At 46.0% G+C, this 19,892-nt stretch overlaps 1 protein-coding gene and 1 pseudogene across 8 annotated transcripts in view; both read right to left on the minus strand.

Moving 5' to 3' along the window:
* Window positions 1-19,892, minus strand: part of TMEM108 (transmembrane protein 108) — a 295,171-nt gene that overhangs the window by 52,492 nt on the left and 222,787 nt on the right. The window lies entirely within an intron of this gene.
* LOC112309681 (serine/arginine-rich splicing factor 11 pseudogene) lies at window positions 557-5,551 on the minus strand (annotated as a pseudogene).

The following is a 19,892-nucleotide window of genomic DNA, read 5'->3' on the forward strand; positions in this document are numbered from 1 at the left end:
TATCTGATCTACTTCCCACCTCAAATGTTTTATTTTGAAGTGAATCCCAAGTATCGTACCTTTTAGCGATCCTTTTCTTCTTTCAACCTGATATGTTTTGTTATAAAGTTATTATTCATTAGTCTTAATAGACTTGAACACGTTATAAAAACGGGCGCCACAATTAACATGCAATCAGTGCATTCTTTCCCCACACGGCTCTATTATGACAATGAATCAAATGCTAGAAATAAGCGAGCTTAATGAAGGAGGTCCTACGACACGAACGCCCCATGCCTGCTGCAATGCATGCGGCTTTTCACATTGGCTCTGAAGCAGCAGGACAGTAAAACAGCTTGGTTACTCAATCATATTTCACCACGTCAAGAATCGTTGACCCATGTATCATTTTCTAAAAGCTTTCCGATGTAAATAATACCAGTATCAGGAGCTTTATAAGCATTTATAATGCAGAGTTGTATACACCGAAGGTTTGAGATGAACACACAGCATTAAGAAATCACACAAAGGACGGCACTGATGCGTGTGTACAGCTGGCTTCCCCCACAGGCACTATTCAGTCCCGCATAGCCACGTCCCCTTCACGGTGATCACCCCCACCCACTCTGGATTCTCTCAGTGGATCGCCAGTTCCCTTTGCCAGAGAACAGTCTTGTTTTAGGGGAAACTGGTTCTGCTGGTTTCTTTTCCCCTTATCTCTCTTTCTTGTTGCTTTACCCCGTTCCTCTTCATTGTAATCCCGTGTAACTTTTCATATCTTTATCACTCTCTGATTTCCCTTCCTTTTCTACTTCTTGCTGGTAGACTGTTCACTTTCATCTCTGCTTCTTTCTTTATCTTCATCTTTCTTCTCCTTTGTGTGCCTCCTAGGGGACGGTGAGGGAGGCGACTTTCTTTTTGGAGACCATGTGCCATTCCGGCTTCTTCGTCGTCTCTCTCGGCTTGCACTTCTGGACTGTCCCGCTGTGCTATATAACTTTTTGGTGGTGTTTTAGAATGTTTCTTTTCTTTGTTTTCTTTCTTTTGGTCTCTGGTTTTTGATGTGCTCCTTGACCTCCTACCTTTCTCTGGAATATCTTCTCAGTCTAGAACTTTTGGATTGTTGCCTACATCTTGGCTTAGAATGCGATCTCCTTCTTGATCTGTGTCTTGGCTGCCAGTGCCTAGAAGATGTGGGAGTACTCCTCCTTTAGCATGATCTTGAACTTGAGCGCCTTTGCTTTTCTTCTTTCTTCTATGGCAGAAGTTAGGGACTGTGTTTTTTGTACTCTCTTCGTGGTTTCCTTTATTTACTAGATGTATCTGATTTCAGCTACATTAAAATCCTCCAACACCATGATCTACTTAAGGTCTTGTTTGTTGACACGACAAATTAACATTCTTATAGTTACACGTGGAAGTAAGCATTTGAAATAGATGATCCTGTAGGCCTCGTGGCTGAATTTTTGTGGCTTTTGTTTCAATTTGAAAGGTTATATAGGCACTAACCTTTTTTGATGGCTAATTAGGTTTTAATACAGAAACAAGATTTCAAATGAAACATCTTTGGCAGTGACTGAATAGCACATTTTGAAGTAGAGTTGTATACTTTTTCATAAGGCGTTTGGGAATTTTTTTCCCTGAAGTGATTTATTCCATGTCTGTATCAGTGAAAGTTATCTGCCTATCCTGAGTCCATTGGTACGAGAGGATTATCTCTTGTCCTGATTTCCAATTTTCCACTTTTATTAATTTGTTTTAATCTATGTATTGCATTTTAAGTTGACCTTCATATGCTTTTAAAATAAGACAAATGTACTTGTTAATGTACTTCTTATTTGCCCTCAAGTTGTATAAAACCAGTACATCTGTGTTACTGTTACTGCCATAGTAATCTCATGCCCACAGCGATTCCATGGTAAAGCAAAGGAGTTCGGCAACTGTCTTCTTAGTTACGGGGGTTTCAAGCTTCACTTTTGTGAAGTAAAACCAAAAGTATGTTATGGTCTGTGCCGGGTAGATATACAGTTTCTGAAACTGTTTTACAACAGATTGATGATGAAACCCTTAAACTTAAAACACAAAACAAACCAAAACAAAAAACCAGGTGCGATCTAGTCAGCAGAGAAAGCAGGAGTTAGAGCCTAGTGAGGCGACAAAGCAAGCTCCATTCTCTAGCAAAGGTTGAATACAGTTGGAAGACACACTATTTTAGTTTAGCAAAAGCATCAAAACAAAGCAAATACTCCACCTCCAGCAACAGCAAAATAAAAGAAAAAAGAAAAACACAAGACACACTCAATCTGATCAGACACTTCCCTATAAAACCAGATGGTTTTGTTTTTCAAGATTTTCTCCTATGTCATTCTGGAGAAGGATTTTTCCAAGAAAACTAACTAGAATCCAAATAAAATATTCTCTCCATCTCCCTGTCTCTGTCTCTGACACAAACACACACAGGTATTGCTTCCCTTGTTTCACCTTTCCTGATACTTTAGTTTCTTCCCACTCCTCGCCCTCCCCCATGAATCTGCCCTGGCCGAGGCTGCTCTGCTCAGCAACAGCCTCACACACGGTGGCCACTGCCCTGCAGGGCTCCACACGGGAATGGAGGCTGGCAAAGAGAAGCTTCTTATCTAAAGGCAACTTACTGGTTTTTAAAAAGTTGTCTTCATGAAGGAAACTGTGTGTGCCCAGAACACTTCAGCGCAGATAAATAGCTAGAGGTACTTATGGCATTTTGAACACTCCTTTTCCTCCTCACATTACTGTGATGGTTTCTTTTCCAAAGCAACCCTGCCAGAAGCGAAGGATGAGAAGATGGAAAACTGGTTCCACAGAGAGCCTGAATGGCATCTTCCCAGTGTCAAGTTCATCTTCTGTGGGGAGGATGTGCCCACACCCTGTCCTGTAAGCCTTCTCCCAGGGAATCCTGATCACGCCCTGGAAGCATATTTAATTAGCAATTAAGCATTCTCTCCCAGGATGGTTCTGGGATGGATGCCGCCTGGGAGTGCAGCCTTGGGTGAAGGCTGAACAGAGGACTCTGGGCCTTCTCTTTGTGGGCTTGGGAGCTGTGATAAGAATTATTGGAACATCGTCTTTGCCTTAAAAGAAGACAATACATAAAGATGAGCCTAAGCAAACAAAGGGAAGGGTACAGTCTCTGACGTTCCTATGTGCCTAGCACAGCGGCTCGGAGTTGCGGCTGCACGGTGAAGCAGCAGTTGGAGTTGGGTTCCTGCCACTCCCCGGATTTCCCTCCTGTTTTCACCGGAGATTTTCTATAAGGCCTTGAGATCCTGTCTGCAGAGGCAAGGCCCAGCAAAGCCCTGCCAGTCACAGGCAGGCTGTCACGGGCTCCAGGCATCAGTGAGCTCCCATTGCAGTGTGTCACCTGCTTACGGGACAATATTCATCCTCCTCAGCAAAGAGCCCCAACCTCACTTCCCAGATTCCTTCTCTGATGTTAGTGACACGGACGTAGAAAATGTTCCAAGGCGTTTGGCCGTTGTGGGGGTGTTATTGTTTTTATTTTTTCTTTTAGCCAGACACTTTCCTTTCCTCTTGCACTCACCGCTCCCCCAATGTGGCTAAAGTGAACACAGCAACGGGAGTTTTCACAAAATACTAGTGTTGTCACAAACAGTCTGAAATTCATTCACTTAATAATTTCTCAAACACTTATTTACTATCGCCTACATTCTAGTCATCATACTAGGTAATGAAAATGACTAAAGCAGTCCTGACACTCTCAGGCAGCTCATTAAATAAAACAAACACACACGCCACAATGTGAGTAGGGTTAGAACACAGGTAGGCGTGGGTTTAGCGCACCGAGATAAAAAGGGAAGAGTGAGTGATTACCTCTCATCACCTTCCTCCTTTATGCCTTCCTCCCACCCTCTATTATTTGGGGAATTTGTGGCATAGAAGGTTCAAGAGGTGTTGTTCAGGGCTCAGTTCTATATTACATCTACCCTGCTACAAACCTGAACGCCGAAAGTAAAAAACATACTGGCTTCCTCCATCTACTGCTCCCTGAGGGCGGACTGACTATCTGGCAGCAGGGGATGAGAGCCGGTGGCATGAAGTAGGGAAAATCCACCTTTGCTATCAGCCTGCAAGTGTCTGATAACATTGTTCTCACGCTGCTTGGGTAGAAACAACCAGGAAGACACCTGCTGAACCAGGCTGGGGACTCCACACAGTGACCAGGTCAGTGAGCGCTCAGTGGTTGTGTTAATTACAGGGAAAGGGAAAGCTGATTAAGTTATAGGGACTTTCATTGATCTCTACCAGAGATTCTAATTACAGGTGACGGACTTAGAGTTTTCCCAACATCCCATTATCTCCCTGTGGTTAACGGAGGTCGTGGCACGCCCTTACACTCAGACACAAATGATTAATGTCCTGTTAGGTGCCCACCGCAGCCTGGCCCAGTGCCTCTGACTCACAGTATTAGAACCTAAGACGAGAAACGGGGACGCGCTCCCTGTTTGGGAGTGCACGTCTGACTTCAGTTCTGACGGTAGCTGCGAGTCCCCCTCGGACTAGTGGCTCCTTAGATATCTGTCACCTGGAGACACTGACACAAGATCAGAGACTGATTCACGGAACTGACCAGAAAACCTCCGTGAGAAAAAAAATATGATAAAGGTGGTATTGAGGAGAAAAGAAAAAGAGGGATTTTTCTTTTACATTTTTACAAAATTTTTTTTTCAATTACAGTTTACACTGAATATTATTTTGTTTTAGTTTCAGGTGTGCAGCATAGTGGTTAGACAACCATATACTTTACAACGTGTTCCCGCTGATGTTTCCAGTTCCCATCTGACACCATACATAGCTGTTACAGTACTATTGACTACATATCCTATGCTATACTTATATCCCCATGACTACTTTGTAACTACCGATTTGTACTTCTCAATCCCTTCATCTTTTTCACCCAGTCCTCCAAACCTGCTCTGGGATTTTTCAACAAATAGTATCGGGACAAGCAATGAAGCTCTTGGAAACACTTTACACACAGTCCACTCCTTACACTTGTTATGCCCACCTCCTACCTCCTGCCTTCCCTTCTTCCTTCACTGAACCTTGCTGCTGTTCTCTTGCCTTTGCTTGTCCCGAGAGACTTCAGAATCATTGTGACCTCCACCCCAAGACATCCACAGAAGTGGGCTTGCCTCTCCTCTTTCCTTTCAGAAGGGTGGGGTCCCTGCCCCTGAGTCCCTGTGGCCTTGAACTTGTGACATGACTGTCAGCACAGAGACGGTATAAATGCTCACCCTGTCCACACTGAACTTGACACCACGCTGAGGAGGCAGCACCTCTTTAAACGCTTCAGGGGAAGCGATAGCCCTGGGGCCTTTCTGCAGGGCCTCTGCCAGGAGGGCTCGGACCACAGTTATAATTCACCTGGCATCAGTGAGTTGCTAGGTGCTAGGCTGCGGAGCTGACTGTGACCTGAGGCTAGCCTGGGGAAGTCAGTCCTAACAGGCAGCCAGGCCCGGGTGGCCACCTTACTCAGACAGCCCTTTCGGATGACTGTCAGTTTTCGCACTTCCATCCTCGCCATAACCTGAGCGCCGTGCTAATACCCAGACCGGGACCTGACTCGGCCAGTAAGGAATGTTAAAGGCTCAAAAATGCGGTGGGCTTCAAGGAAGGTTCAGTGACCTCACAATTTCCACAGGAGTTATTTTTCCTCTTTACCCTCAGCACCAGTCTGAGTCACTCATCACAAAACAGATTTCTTTCTCTGGGTGGCTGACATTTGTCTTCTGAGCAGGGGCACCAATAGCCCATTCAGCACCTTTGCATAAGGACACAGAAGTGCCCTTCCTTTGGGCAAACAGTCCCACACTCAGGTGCACAGCTTGTGGAGTCCACCCAGGTGTCTGTCTGCAGCGGAGAACCTGTGGGACTGTATCTGATCAGCCTCCTTCTGAGGCACCTGCTTTCTGGAGAAACATCTAGTTAACCTCATTCGCTCACCAAACGTTAAGAGAGCACCTGAGGGTGGTGGGAAACTAACACTTCCCGCGCCCCAACTATGAGCTGAGGAGTTGAATGTGTTCTTTCATTAAATCCCTTTAGTGGGCACTATTACTGCTACTTCACAGATCACGAGGCTAAAATATTTGCCAAAGGTTCCATGACGGATAAGCAATAGACACAGAATTGGAGCCCAGGACTCTGACCCCAGGGCCACGTTCTTCCCACCTCCCTCTGCTGGGAACACACAGAAGCACAAGGAATGGTTCCTTTTCCCAGGCGGCACAGTCTGGTAGGGAAGATAGAGATGACTTAGAAAAATGCCAGTTACTCCCTCTATCCTGCTATAGACACCATTTCTTCCTCGGAATCACTGCTGGGTCCCAGCTCACTTGCGCATTTGGGAGCCCAAATTTTTGGGAAGGATCTCCAGGGTTTGTGATATTCCATTATGTTTATGCTGTTCTATTTGACCACCACAACTCCTCAAGGCTCAGCACGTAGAGGGCTTTGCTTAAGACAACGCAGCTACTAAAAGGTAGGGGCAAACTTCCAATGAAGGGTATTCTGATCCCAGCCCGCCTTCTTCTCATATCATCACACTGCCTCCCGGGTTCCTTGGTTATGGTCTGTGGGGCTGGTTGCAAAAAAGCTGCAGACCGGGCAGAGGACAGTCTGTCATAGGCAGCAAGTCCACCGTGTAGGCCAGCTCTATAAGCCAAGGCAGCAACAGGCACTGGCATGTGAGCTTCGGCCATTAGACTCGGTCCTGGCCTCCAGTCTAATGGAGGAGGCAGGGCGCCTAAGAAAGTGGCAGGTGGTCAGGGCAACCAGTTCCTTACTCAGCATGGAGAGTGTGTTTGGTTTGCTTTGGTTTAATTTTTTATTATGGGAGATATAAAAATCAGAGAACTCTAGAACAAGCCCCAGGATCCTGCTACAATGGTGATGAACACAGCCAATCCTGTTTATTTACACACCCTCCAGCGCATCATTATAAAGTGAATCCCACACATCATATCATTTCCTCGGCAATGTGTAAGTACGTACCTCTAAAATGACTCTAAAGAACACAGCCACAATATTATCGCACTTAAAAAAATAAAGATAATTCTTTAATATTTTCAAATACTCTGTTAGTGTTCAAATTTCTAAATGTATTTTTGTATATTGATTTTTAAGTAGTTTGTTTGAATCAGAATCTAAGTAAGGTCCAAATGTTGAAATCAGTTGTCTCTCAAGTCACTTTTTAAAAAATATTTATTTATTTTTAGAGAGAGGCGAAGGGAGGGAGAAAGAGAGGGAGAGAAACATCGATGTGAGAGAAACATTGATCGGTTGCCTCTTGCACGCATCCTGACTGGGGACCAAACCTGCAACCCAGGGATGTGCCCTGACTGGGAATCGAACCATTGACCTTCCACCATGTGGGACAATGTCCAACCAACTGAGCCACACTGATTAGGGCATTAAGTCACTTTTTAAGAAATCCTCACTCCAGGATATGTTTATTGACTTGAGAGAGAGAGGAAGGGGGGAGAGAGGGAGAGAGAGAAACATCAATTGGTTGCCTCCCATACACACCCCTACTGGGGACTGAACCCGTAACCAAGGTATGTGCCCTGACTGGGAATCCAACCCGCAAACTTCTGGTGTACAGGCTGACGCTCCGACCAGCTGAGCCACCTGGCCAGGGTCTCTTAAGTCACTTTTAATTCACAGGTTCTTCCTCACTCACTCTCTTTTTTTTGCAGTTTGTTTGCTGAGGAAACCAGGTAATTCGTCCCGTACAACATCCACATTCTGAATTTTGTTGAATGTTTCTGTATCTGGGGAAGATTATAGGGTAAAGGATGAGGCACTCATGAAAATGTGCCCAGGAACAGGGTAAAGACTATAGATTGCGGTATCAGAGGGATCTGGGTTCAAGTCCTTGAACTACAACTGTACAAATTTGAACTTGAGTAAGTGACCTAATCTTTATTTCCCAATTTCCTAATCTATAAAATGGGCTTTAAAAAGTGACAGGGCCTAGCTGGTGATGAATTCTAAGGACAAATGTTGGACAGGCAGTTGTACAAATCTCTAATATCCTCGAGATGTAAACCAGGGGTCCCCGTTCTTTTCCCTCCCACGGGCTTCTCACTGCCCAGTGGAAGGCGCCCGTGTGCTCACTTCTGGGAGCATTCGCCCCAGAGCAGACGCCTCCCGTGGGCGATCTGTGCTTTCGTTTTATGGACACAAAAGGGCGCTACTTGATGAATTACTTCCTAAGTTTGAAATCTAAGCTGTTTCTTAATTTCCCGGGTGTCATACATCCACAGGCCAGAGCTGTGTGAGCTTGTCTGCGACAGAGCTCGCTCAGCCTGACTGCTTCTCTCCGTGGGGAGCGAATGGCTACCCGTGAAGTGTGAAGTGACGGGCTAGAGCTTCCTGCCCCCACTCCGGGAACCACGTCTGTTCTGCAGTGAGGGCCACTGGCTGCACTTCCCCTCTTTCCAAGCAGAAGCACCATCCTTCACCACATCTATTCTCCTTTTCAGCCTTAGATTTCTCCACTGCGTGGACCCCACTACCATGACATATATTGTGCTGACGTATTCCTGTTAACGAGTCTTTCCCTGCTAAAATGTCAGCTCCACGCGGCCAGGCACTTGGTCCTTTTGTTTGCTTCTGGACTCCCAGCTCCGGGAAGGGTGTGTGGCCCCGGGAAGGCAGCACTGCATTTGTATCTGCTGGACCGGACTATGCTGAGAAGAGCCTTTCAGTTCTTCTGTGGGGCATCCACACCAAATAACCTCTCTAGCCAAGGTGACATTAAAGGTTACAAGCAATTACTATTTGTTAATGTTCTTCGAATTTCTATTATGCTTATTTTCAAAATTTGGTTTGGTGTTTATGTTCCTGCTTATAATTTATGTTCTGTTTCCAAGCTGTTATTCACTAAGCCATCTGGGAAATCTGTAAATCCATTACCCACAATTACGAGAATCTCATTCTTATAAAAATCATATTACTGATACCTGCCAAGGCCTTCAACATTTGGCAACAATCTTTCATTTCCTCCCTTTCAGGTAATGTTTATTGCTTCCTTAGCAAAGGTGGTAAAAGCTCAGTATTTTTACTGAGAGCCTGTCAAGCATCTTGTATCAAGGGGATAGTATACATTTTTAAAAAGTCATCAGAGTAATGTGGTATCAGCAATGCACGTATTCCCTGGGGATACAAATCCCTTTTAATTTCTCTATCATCGGCTTAGATGGGCAGTAACAGGGCTGTGGAAACACAGAGAATGTCTTTCAGCCCAGGAACTTGGAACGCTTTTCAGCCACTCTCAGTAACAGCTCTTGTTCACATTTGAATAAATCCTCACTCCAACAAGCTCACAGGGGTTTACAAAACGCCCCATCCTGGCCACACTGCGGTGGCAAATCCCCACGGGGAACTTGCTCCCACTCACACCTGGATCCCTGGGGGCCTCAGGTCCCTGGGCCTGTCTTCCAGCTCAGTGTCCAGCTTTTTCTGCTCTGTCTATGCCAACTCACTTGGATGATCTTCTGACTTGTGATCCGGCATCTCTGCAAGACCCTGTTTTTTTGGCTCGCCCTTGGACTTGCATACTATAAGTTGAGGGCTGAGTATACTCACCTCAGGTCTGATGCTGCTCCCTGGGCACCTGGCCAGCTGAGTAAGAGGAGGAATCTGATACTTGGCTCATTCTGAACACATTCCAGAGGCACTGGAATGTGGTTTGACCACATCTTTTTAGGCAAGAAGATGTTCACACATGTGTTTATATCCCCCCTCCAACTTGCGATGGCCAGGTCCTTGGGCTCTAAAGTTCAGACCTATCGAGCTAATGACCAGGCACTCTCTCAGCAGGGCAGAAACACACCTAGTGACCGCACGGCTCCCCGTGCGATGGTGCTAAAGATGTGGGCTCTGCAGTGCACACCTTACAACCGGTGCCCCCTGGGTACTGATTTAAAAACGTGCTTTCCTCAATTTCCACGGTAAAATACGTTCTTATAAATATGGAGGATACCTAGGGAAAGAACAAAACTGAACACCCACAACCTCACCGCCCGAAGGGAATCAATCACTCAACCCATTTCTTCCAATTTTTTTAAAAGAATGTGAGGAGCATACATAGTTTCTTTTTAACTCCTTTTCTCTCCTTCCCTCCTGTGTGCCTTTCCCTTTATTTTCCTGTTTTGTATGATTAATGAAACACCTAATGAAACGGGCTCCAGAACAGTCGATTATTGCGAGCACTGTTTGTCTTTTTGTTAGTCCCCCTTTCCTTTTTTGGCATTTGCGCATGTCTCGGGAAAGACTGCAGGGCTCTAGCGCGTCCCTGGAACTTAGCGGTAGGGAGGTCCACTTTGAGACGGTGTGCTAGCTACAGCCACAGGGGAAGGGTGTGTGCTCTCTACCCCTCTTTACAACTGGGCGGCGCCAGCGTGTGCACTCAGCTGTGGGCGCTGCCTTTTCCCCTTTGATGTTAGTGTGTAATATTGAAATGAAAGTGGTTTTGTAAATGTGTGCCTCTGTGGTGTCTAATGTCAAAGTTGGGTCAAATTTAATTTCCATTCCCTAAAGATCTGGAGTTATAATACAATCCATCGCCCAGATACCTCCCTGGTGTTCACTTCTGGAGGAGAGCTAACTACGTCTTCACATCTGCTGTCGCCACGTGGCTGCTGGGCTTGGTGGAATCAGCACATCAGCGAGCTTTCCTGCTGGGGTGGCTGGGGCCTGGACGTGGCGGGGCAGTGGGCTTATGCTGTTCCTGCCCTCGTTTGGCTGGCTCCTCACTGACGCTGTGTCTGGCAGCTATCACAGACCCAAGCTCTAGGGTTCAGAGTTGAGCATTTCTGTGGGGGCACAGTCTGGTCCTGGCTTTGTTCTATATCTCCAGGTGGGGTCCTCAAGGCTTTCTGTGCTTCAAAACCACTGAACGTGATGAAATGCTCAGAGGACCGGAGGGAGGAGGGACCCTCGCTAGGGACCTAAAGCAGGCCTCAAAAGCTCAGAACAAATACTGTGTGATCAGAGGCACGTCATGGAACTGTTGGCTTCTACTTCTTCATCCATCAAAGCAGGGAATTAGTCAACACTTTTACCTCCTTCCGTAGGATATTGAGAGGACTACAACACTGTGTCCAGGCACTGTTCTGAGCCCTTGATCGATATAATCTCATTTAGTTCCTGCAACCGCTGAGCAGGGAACCACTATTATCTCCATGCTGCGGAGGGTGAAGCTGAAGCGTGGCAAGGTTGAATAACTTTAAGATTACACAGTCAGGAGACGCTGATGCCGAGATTTAAACAAGGCATTGTGGCTATAGTGCCTCAAAAGAGATATTTCCAAGAGTGCTTTGAAAGGGCAAAGGGCTATGCAAATCCAGACCGTCATCGTCGTTGTTAGTTCTCTCAGAGATGTGTCAATAGTAATGAGATCTTGGGGGTTGGGCTGGGCTATTTCTAAGGACTGGGCCTTTCCAAAGCCTAAATGGATGCTACCTGCCCTTGCCCCACAGTCTTTTAGGCAAATTCTAATCTATGCACTAGTCCCCAGGACTAGTCCGTGCATCAAAGCGCCAGCAGATCCCCACCAGCCCCGGGCCTCTGTTGACCAGGGTGGAGAAGTGGCTTCAGTGTGCAGCGTACAGCTGTCTGAGGACCTTGGCTGTATCGCATAAGGGGGAAACATTTACATCTTCAGACACAAGAGTAACTTCGAGCATGAAGACCAGATACGAGCATTTCTTCCCAAAGCACTTCTTCCTAGGAGAAGCATCAGTCTGCGAGTTGGAAACGGGTCTGGAATGGGCATTCCATCACTGACATCACAGCTAACAAGCTGAAAGTTCCTGGAAGGCAACAGATCCTCCTATTTGGTTGTGCCTTCAATTAGCATCTACATAATTTAATAACAAAGCTGTCACCGTCTCCTATTAATTGGGGGCTGAGATGCTGATGAGAGGTGGCACATGCTTTGGATTTGTCATCATCCTTTTAATTTTCCCAAGCTATTAAAAACAACTTTTTTTTTCTCCAAGTATTACTCTTTCCAATGAAGTCTGAGCCATTTCTTTTAAGCTGTTCTTTTATCTTGATTTGATGGAAGAGAAAAAAAATTAAACCCTTAAAAATTCCTACAGGAATCCATCCCTACAGCTCCATCCATTTATTCATGAGCGAGCAAGGCAGAGATCACATCAGGAAGTCTTTCACTGGAGGTATTAATAGAACGGGGAAAGGAGTTAATCTTGTATTAGATTACAGGGGAGAAGAAAACTGTCATCCACTTGGTAGCAGCTTTCTCTATTTCTAATCACCCATGCATTAGGGAAAAGCCTTAAATACACATTAAAAAGGCCTTCGGGTTGTAACGCCATTATGAAGGCTCCCTTCGCAGGGCGCAGCCGTTACTTGTAGTGTTGCTAGTACCGGAGTAGTTCCTCGCCCTGTTAGGGACACTGAGAAAAACCTAAAATGCTGGTTCAAAAAGAAAGTCAGAGGACCTGGTAAATGTAAGGGGAAATGGCAGCTACAGAGTGGAGGAACCTAACACCACCTTGACTGGGTGATGAAAATTAACAGCAGTAAGCGGCAGGCGGACGTCAGGTGCCTCCAGATGTGTCGCCAGGAGAAGGACACGCCGTCACCCAGCTGGCACTCCGACTTGGAAAACCCAACATGGGCGGGACCGGGAGGAAACATCGGGCAATGAAAAATCGAAGAACATTTATCTGAAAGCGGGTTTTAAAATAATTTTAAAGTTATGTTCAAAACTGCAAATATATACATTTTCTGAAATCTTCGGATGGTTTTTGAGAGTGTATTTTCAAAGCTGTCTATGTTATAAAAGGCAAAGAAAGGTTGAGGAGGTGTTCCGGGTTAAAGAGACGTGACAGCTAAGTGCACTACGCGATTCTAGTTTGGATCCTGTTCGGGCGGAAAGCATGCTGTGAAGCTCGTTCCAATTGTGGACGACTGGTGATCAGATGAAGAGCTGTAACAATGTTAAATCTGGTGAAGTTGGTAACTGCGCTGTGGTTACGTAAGAGAAAGCCATTCCTAGGGAACGCACACTGAAGCATTGAGGGGTAATGGGCATGATACATGCAATTTCTTCCCAAGTAACTTAGAATTACACACATGCATACATACATAGGATAGTAAAGCAAATGGGGGAAATGGTAGCATTCAGTGAGTATGAATAGTGGGTACATGTGTGCTGTTTGCAATATTCTTACAACTTTTCTGTAAGTATGAAATTATTTACAAATAAAAAGCTGTTTTAAAAAGTCACTCAATTATGTCGAGATGTCAATTCTCCCAAAATTAACCTATAAATTTGCAACGATTCCTATCTAAATCCTACGAAGCTGTTCTTTTCTTTTTTTTTCTTCTAGACTTGGGCTGGAATTATACCACTGGCTTTCCTGGATCTCCAGGTAGAGATGGCAGATCGTGGGACTTCTCGGCCTCTGCAGTCACGGGAGCCAATCCCTCAGGATATCTGTCTATTCCACTGGTTCTGTTTCTCTGGAGAACCCTAACACAGTGCTACAGCAGGGATAAACCTCGAAAACACTATGCAAGGAGAAGAAGCCAGGTACGACAGGCTGTGTGCACTGTACAATTCCATTCACGGGGATGTCTAGAAGAGGTAAACTTACAGAGAAGGGAGGCAGATCAGTGGTTGCCTCGGGCTGAAGGTGAAGGGGAGCTGCTGTAAATGGACATGAGGAAACTTTCTCAGGTGACAGAAATGCCCTATCGCTGAACTGGGGGATGGCTGTACAGCTCTACATCCTTGTGAACATCACGGAACCCATCGATTTGCAATGGGCGAATTGTACGGTATGCAATTTCCGCTTCAATGAAGCTGTTTAAAAAATCAGTAGAGCTAAGTTGAGAAGAAAACTGTAACATATGAGGCTTCCATTCTGTCAGACCATTCGTGTATGATTATGGCCAGATCAGAATGTCAGCCGCTGTTCCAGAAGGCGACGAGCATGGCCATTTCACGGCACGTGCAGGAAAGGCGAGAACGGAGCCAGGCATTCTGGTGGCTCCCTTCCTTACACTGTTCTCTCTGATCCCGTGACGGCCCCTGAAGTTGGTACCGCTCCCACTTTGCAGGTTTGGGCTCAGGGGCTGTTAGGATGTCCGAGCCATGTTAGCAGGGCTTGATGGAGCTGGACCGCACACCGTGGCCCGTCTTGGAAGTAACAGCTGCCGCACGGCTATGTTGGCCTGCGTAGCAAGGCATGGGAGAAGAAAAGCCCCGAGCCAGGCACAGTCATGACGTCAGAAACTGCATTCACGGAATGCAGTTTCATCAATTCCCTGCTTAGGCGCAAAGGAAACAGCAACCACATTCCTACACAACCGCTTGGCTTTCTTAAAGATTTTTCAAAACCACAACTACGACAAAGTAATCAATTGAAATTGGATTTTCTGGATATTTCATTATGACAACAGTCCGATTTTTCAAAGTGAACTGTCATAAATACATGTGATTTGGTCTTCAGAAAGCAACCTTGGGTTAGTAAATTAGCAATATTCACTTTAAGAGTGCATGTGGCTTTTTAATGACTGAGGCAGGCTTTCCCGTCTCACGGAGACTGCGTAGTGAAAGAACAAGCAGCGACCAGATTCCTTCAGTGCCTCGGTTTCCTGACCTTAGGAGAAGGACATTAGGAAGCTATTTTTGGAAATATACTGACTCAGCAACTTATTAAATTACACCAATTTTCTATACATAGTAAAGTGTGTAGGAAGGCACCAAAGAGATATTTTTGGCAAATCTTGATTAAGTTCACTGTCCATGAGATTTGTCACTATGACGAAACATTTCCTTTGAAAGGTCCAAAACTTGCCCACTCTCTCCCTGTGACATCTGCCCCCTGTGCAAACGCTCACACACATGGCTGATGTGAGGCAGGCGGAGTGTGTAGCACGTGTGCCCCCCAAAACTGATGTTGCCACTGAGATGGATGTAACGGTGTATGCAAAACGACAGCCCTAAGTAATGTATAAATACATACAGTGATGTTTCTTGAGATATTTTCCACCACTGTTGGCTCTAAACATCTGTTTTTTAAGGAGATATTGAAAAATTGAAGATGAGTGTCATGCAAACAGATAGCTTCATTATCAAACAAGCCTCTGGCTCAAATCATATTTCCTGGGCCACTTCAGCCTCTACTAGCAGAACTTGTCAAGAGACAGGTAAGATACGGGGCAGGGGCATGAGGTCCACTGTTCTGTCTACGGCTCCCTTCAGACTTGAGGCTCCAGCAGGGGGCGCAGGGAGAGGAGCGTGAGGCCTGGCGCTGCTTTTCTCACACCTGACAGCGGGTGAGACACACGTGTGGGTGCCCCAGGAACGCAGCATCACAGGATACTGCTGACCTTTGGAGGGTGGACAGTACATGAAGACCGGAGTAAAAACACTCATTAAGTGTGACTTAGAATAAAAACTTCAGAAGACTTATGAAATTTTATACTTTTAATGAGTGGCTTTGGAATATATTTCCAGTCCACCAAACTTTAAAGTCCCTGATGTGTAAAGTTTGGTGTGTGTGTGTGTGCGTGTGTGTGTGTGCTCACACATGCTCTTGTGGTCCCACGCTGATGTGCCAGTCTCTGGTTTTCAGTGAGATAATCAGCAGAGAGAACCCTAAAGTCACACATTCCAGCTTCAGGCAAAGTGGTCAGATCATAGATTCGTGGGATGTAGGATGGAAGGACCTTGCTGGTCCCATGTTCCCCTGCAGTCCCCTCGCTCAGTCGTTGTGCGGCTGGGACGAGGCCCACAGGTGCAGTGCAGATGCTGGGGCCGTCCATCGGGCACAGGCCGGAAGGACAGAAGGACAGTGCCGGGTCTCCTGTCCCAAGTGGGTGGGTGGTGGGTACGCTCACAGAATGCTTCCTGAGCTGGGCCATGTTGTGTGAAAATGGGACACCAAAGGACGATGAGGGGCAGTGAGTAACGTAAAGCTTAAACACGGGTTTGCCAAATGTGTATGTATTTGTGCTGGGCTTTGAGTACTAGGAGTGTGGAACTAAATGCAATGGAAATGAAGGTGAGTCAGTACAGGCTTGCAGAGACTACTGACCTGAAAAAACGTGCGAAATGTTTTTCTATTACTTGTCTTTTCCTCTAATCCCATCAAACCATTACTTTTATCTCCTAAATATGCATTGTTAAGAATCCCCCAAAGTAATTATTAACAAGTGAGCCAGCCGGTGCTTGTAAACCGTTTACAAACACAAAAGACTCTGAACATGTTTATTCTCATTCCTGGAGCTAATTGAACAATGGGGTAACAGTCTTCCCAGATAACGCTTTTTAGCAATGCTCACTGTGTGTGATAGGAAATGACACAGCCCCCGCCTGAACTCTGGTTAAACCTGACAGGTGAACCTCCTGTTCACTTGTTAGGCCCCAGTAGTAGAGGATACTAGCCCTCTGCCCTCATCTCCCCAGAGCCAGGCACTAGGCAGCTAGGAGGCACTCCTATAGGCCAAGGCCCAGTGAAATTATTTAAGCTAGCCAATCCTAAACATGTCTACCCTGCTCGCCTTGCCTCGCAATGAAAACCCTCACCCAGGCTTCCCCTCGCAACCCCCGCCTCCTGACCGGCCCTGGTGCCTCTGTGCGGGGCGCATGGCATGCTGCGCCTGCGGTTCCCAGGGGTCTGTGAGGCTGAACTTCTTCCTCCGTGGCAGTTGTTTACATGTCTGTGTCTTCCCATACCCAATCAAAACAAATTCTGGGTGTATTTTACAACTGGATAATGTTTTATCTGGCTGCATCCATAGTCAGTAACAGCAGAGGCAGTAAATTTGCCCTTCTGAACATATCCCTCACTTCCCTTTGCTGGGACTCTGTTGCTCCAAGGCCGGCTGGGGGTTGCCAGGCAACACCATCAGGTTGTTTACTTAGGTGTTTATTTTACGTTCTTAAAATGTGCTCAGGACCAATTTCCTCTTCCTTTACCCCATACGAAAAGTCCTTATTGTTTGATCGAACATGTTTGAAGCTTCCAATGACCTGATAGAAGACACAGTGGCTATAGAGCGAGGGAAGGCATGGACCCAAGAGGCAGCCAACAGGGGCTACCCAGGCCGTTAACACACCTCCCTAAGGCCTTGTTGACGCATTGCAATTTCCCAGAAACTTGGAAAAAATCAGCTGTTCCTATTTTTCTCACTCTGACATTCCGCCTTTCTCATGTCTGGTTTACAGATTTATCACTTCTTGTGATAGGAAGACTTTTTAAAGAATGTGCTAATAACATGATAATTGCATTTCTAATTGGGGAGAGTGGGGAGCAGATGCATGGTTGCTAATACGGGAGGGTGCAGGACGAGAGAGTGTGTGTGTGTGTCGGGTTGAAGATGTGCGTCGGCCCAGGGAATGGGAACCGCACCCACTTTTGCTGTTTACGACACCATGTAAGCAAAGAAGACAGTGGGCCTGCATCCTAAGTGAGAAAAAACAAAGAACTGTCCTTTGATCCACTAAGATTTCTGGTAGTTTGGTCCATAGTCATCCAAAAACCTTAAGCATGACTTGACTGACCCCGTGGTGGACCAAGCAGTGGAGGGAGGCATAATATTCTTCAGTTCTTCCACTCCACGCCATCCTCCAAACAAATGTACTGCAGAAGGAAAAATCCGTGCGTGTGCTGCAAATGTAGTTTCAAGACAAATCCCCTTCACGCTCCATTCTGAAAGGCTGGCAGCCCCATCCCCACCTATACAGAAATTCTAGAGAATCGGGCTTTACCTCCAAATCAGCTTGTCTACAGGACGTCAAAACACCCAGATTAAAGGCGAGGGGCTAAACCCACCAACTGGTTGGTTAATCTATCTGCCATTGAAGTTACTCTGTTGTTACTTCCCACCACTGAGATAAATAAAGACAATTTGTTTCTCTTGTTCAATGAGTGGCTTTACAGCTACCAGGCCACCCAGGAGGCACTGAGCAACAATAGCATCCAGTATCTTAAGCCTTCGCCTTCACGAAGCTGTGAGCTCGGTCATTTCCTTCATTGTTCTAGATTACACAGGCCAGGACCAAGCACTAACAAACTCATAAGAAAGTGCCCTTCCTCCCCAGAGTTCAGATTTTCCCAATGAAGTGGGACAGGCAGCTCGCCTGGAAACCTATCCTGGACAAATAATCTGAAAGAATGAAAAAGGCACAAGCAACAGGATGTTCTTCACAGTTATTTATAATTTGAAAACACTCTGTGCAGCCTAAACGGGAAGCTGTAGAAAAGTAGTGAAATTAAGTGTCAGTATTGCATAGTGGTTAGGAGCACAGAAGAGCATCTGCCTGTCTCTGCTGCTTGCTCGCTGTGTGATCTCGGGCAGGTTATCTAACCTCTCTGAGCCTCTACATCCTCATCAATAACTTGAGCCTAACAGAGCTGGTTAGGAGTTGGAAATTAGTGTATATTTTTAAATACTGTGAGGATGAAATGAGTTAACACATATTATAATGTTTATGTACCCAGAGTGTGAGAAGCACTATGTAAGGATTTAACAAACGAAGTGGTACCTTTTCTAGATGGGGAATGTTGCAGCTTTTACAAAGATGATTAACAAGGCTGTACAGCAATGAGGAGAATGCTTCTCATAGAAAAGGCCTATGAAAATCATTAGTACTCTATGTAAAATATTTATCAAGGGACTACATAAAGTGAAAATAGTTATATTGAGATTGAGGGGATCTTTTGTTTTCTAGATACTTTGTGTTGCTTTTGATAAGTTTTAAGGACATTAGGTTTGGTGAGGGGTGGGAGTGGGGTGGGAGGGAGAGTTCTTCCTGGGCCTCTGGTTGGAATGAATCACCTGGTCCTTCTGGTAGACCTGGGAGAATTGTCTGCTCTACACAGAGTTAATAGAAACCTACTCATAAGAAATCCCCAAAGAGAGAGAGAAATGGGAAAAGAGAGGTTTCAGCGGCCAGGACTCAGGGAGGGACTAAAGTCAGTGGGCCGGCTCTTCCTCCATTCACACTCTCTGATCTGCTAGTGGCCTGGTCCATCGGGGGAGGGCAGGGGCTCAGAGCACCTTGGCGGGTGGATGGACAAAAACATCAGAAAGGTCAAAGCGTTTGAGACTCATGAGGTAGGAATACAATAACTTCATTTGTCAGGCACCAGTCCACAGTTAGTGAGATACCTGACTAAAGAAATAAACACCCATGCCAAGCATCCCTCCTCTCCTCTGATCTTTGTATCACATCGTCTTTACCGGCAGGGCAGCTTCTTCCCCAGGACAAAGAAACATCGGTACGGCAGTCCTGTCCTTTGGGTTCACCCCAACACCCCCCTTGTTTTCTCCCTTCTCATTAGCAAAGACTCTGAGTCTAAAAAGAAACCTTAGAGGTAGCCTCAGCCAGTGGTTCTTATAGCCTACTTGTGGGGAGTTTAAATATATACAGGTCCCTGGGCCTTGAGAAGTAGTAGCTCTGGGGTGGAGCCCAGGATTCTGCTTCCTAAATCTTCCTCCACCCCCAAGGTGAACCCGAGTCGCATGTGGGAATCATAAATAACCTGAATCATGTTGGCAATCGAAACGAGTGACCCAAAGCTTTCCCTCTTTCCTCTGCTGCTTGGTCAGTTTCTATTTTTTTCCTCCATTTTCACCCTACTTCTTCTTTCTCTAATTCTCTCAAAATCTTTCTCTCTCTTTTTCTGAGCTGGCACTGGCATTTTAACCGAAATGGAAGTCCCAACTGGGGAAGGGAGGCTGACAATATATTGTCACTGATAAACACGCTGGCATGGCTCCAGCATGGCCCAATACCCTGACATCTGTCTCAGGCAGGGAGAAGTATGCCCGAGCCACGCACACATCTGTCCTGGCAACCATGC

This window comes from Desmodus rotundus, chromosome 8, assembly GCF_022682495.2.
Source record: "Desmodus rotundus isolate HL8 chromosome 8, HLdesRot8A.1, whole genome shotgun sequence".
Taxonomy (NCBI): domain Eukaryota; kingdom Metazoa; phylum Chordata; class Mammalia; order Chiroptera; family Phyllostomidae; genus Desmodus; species Desmodus rotundus.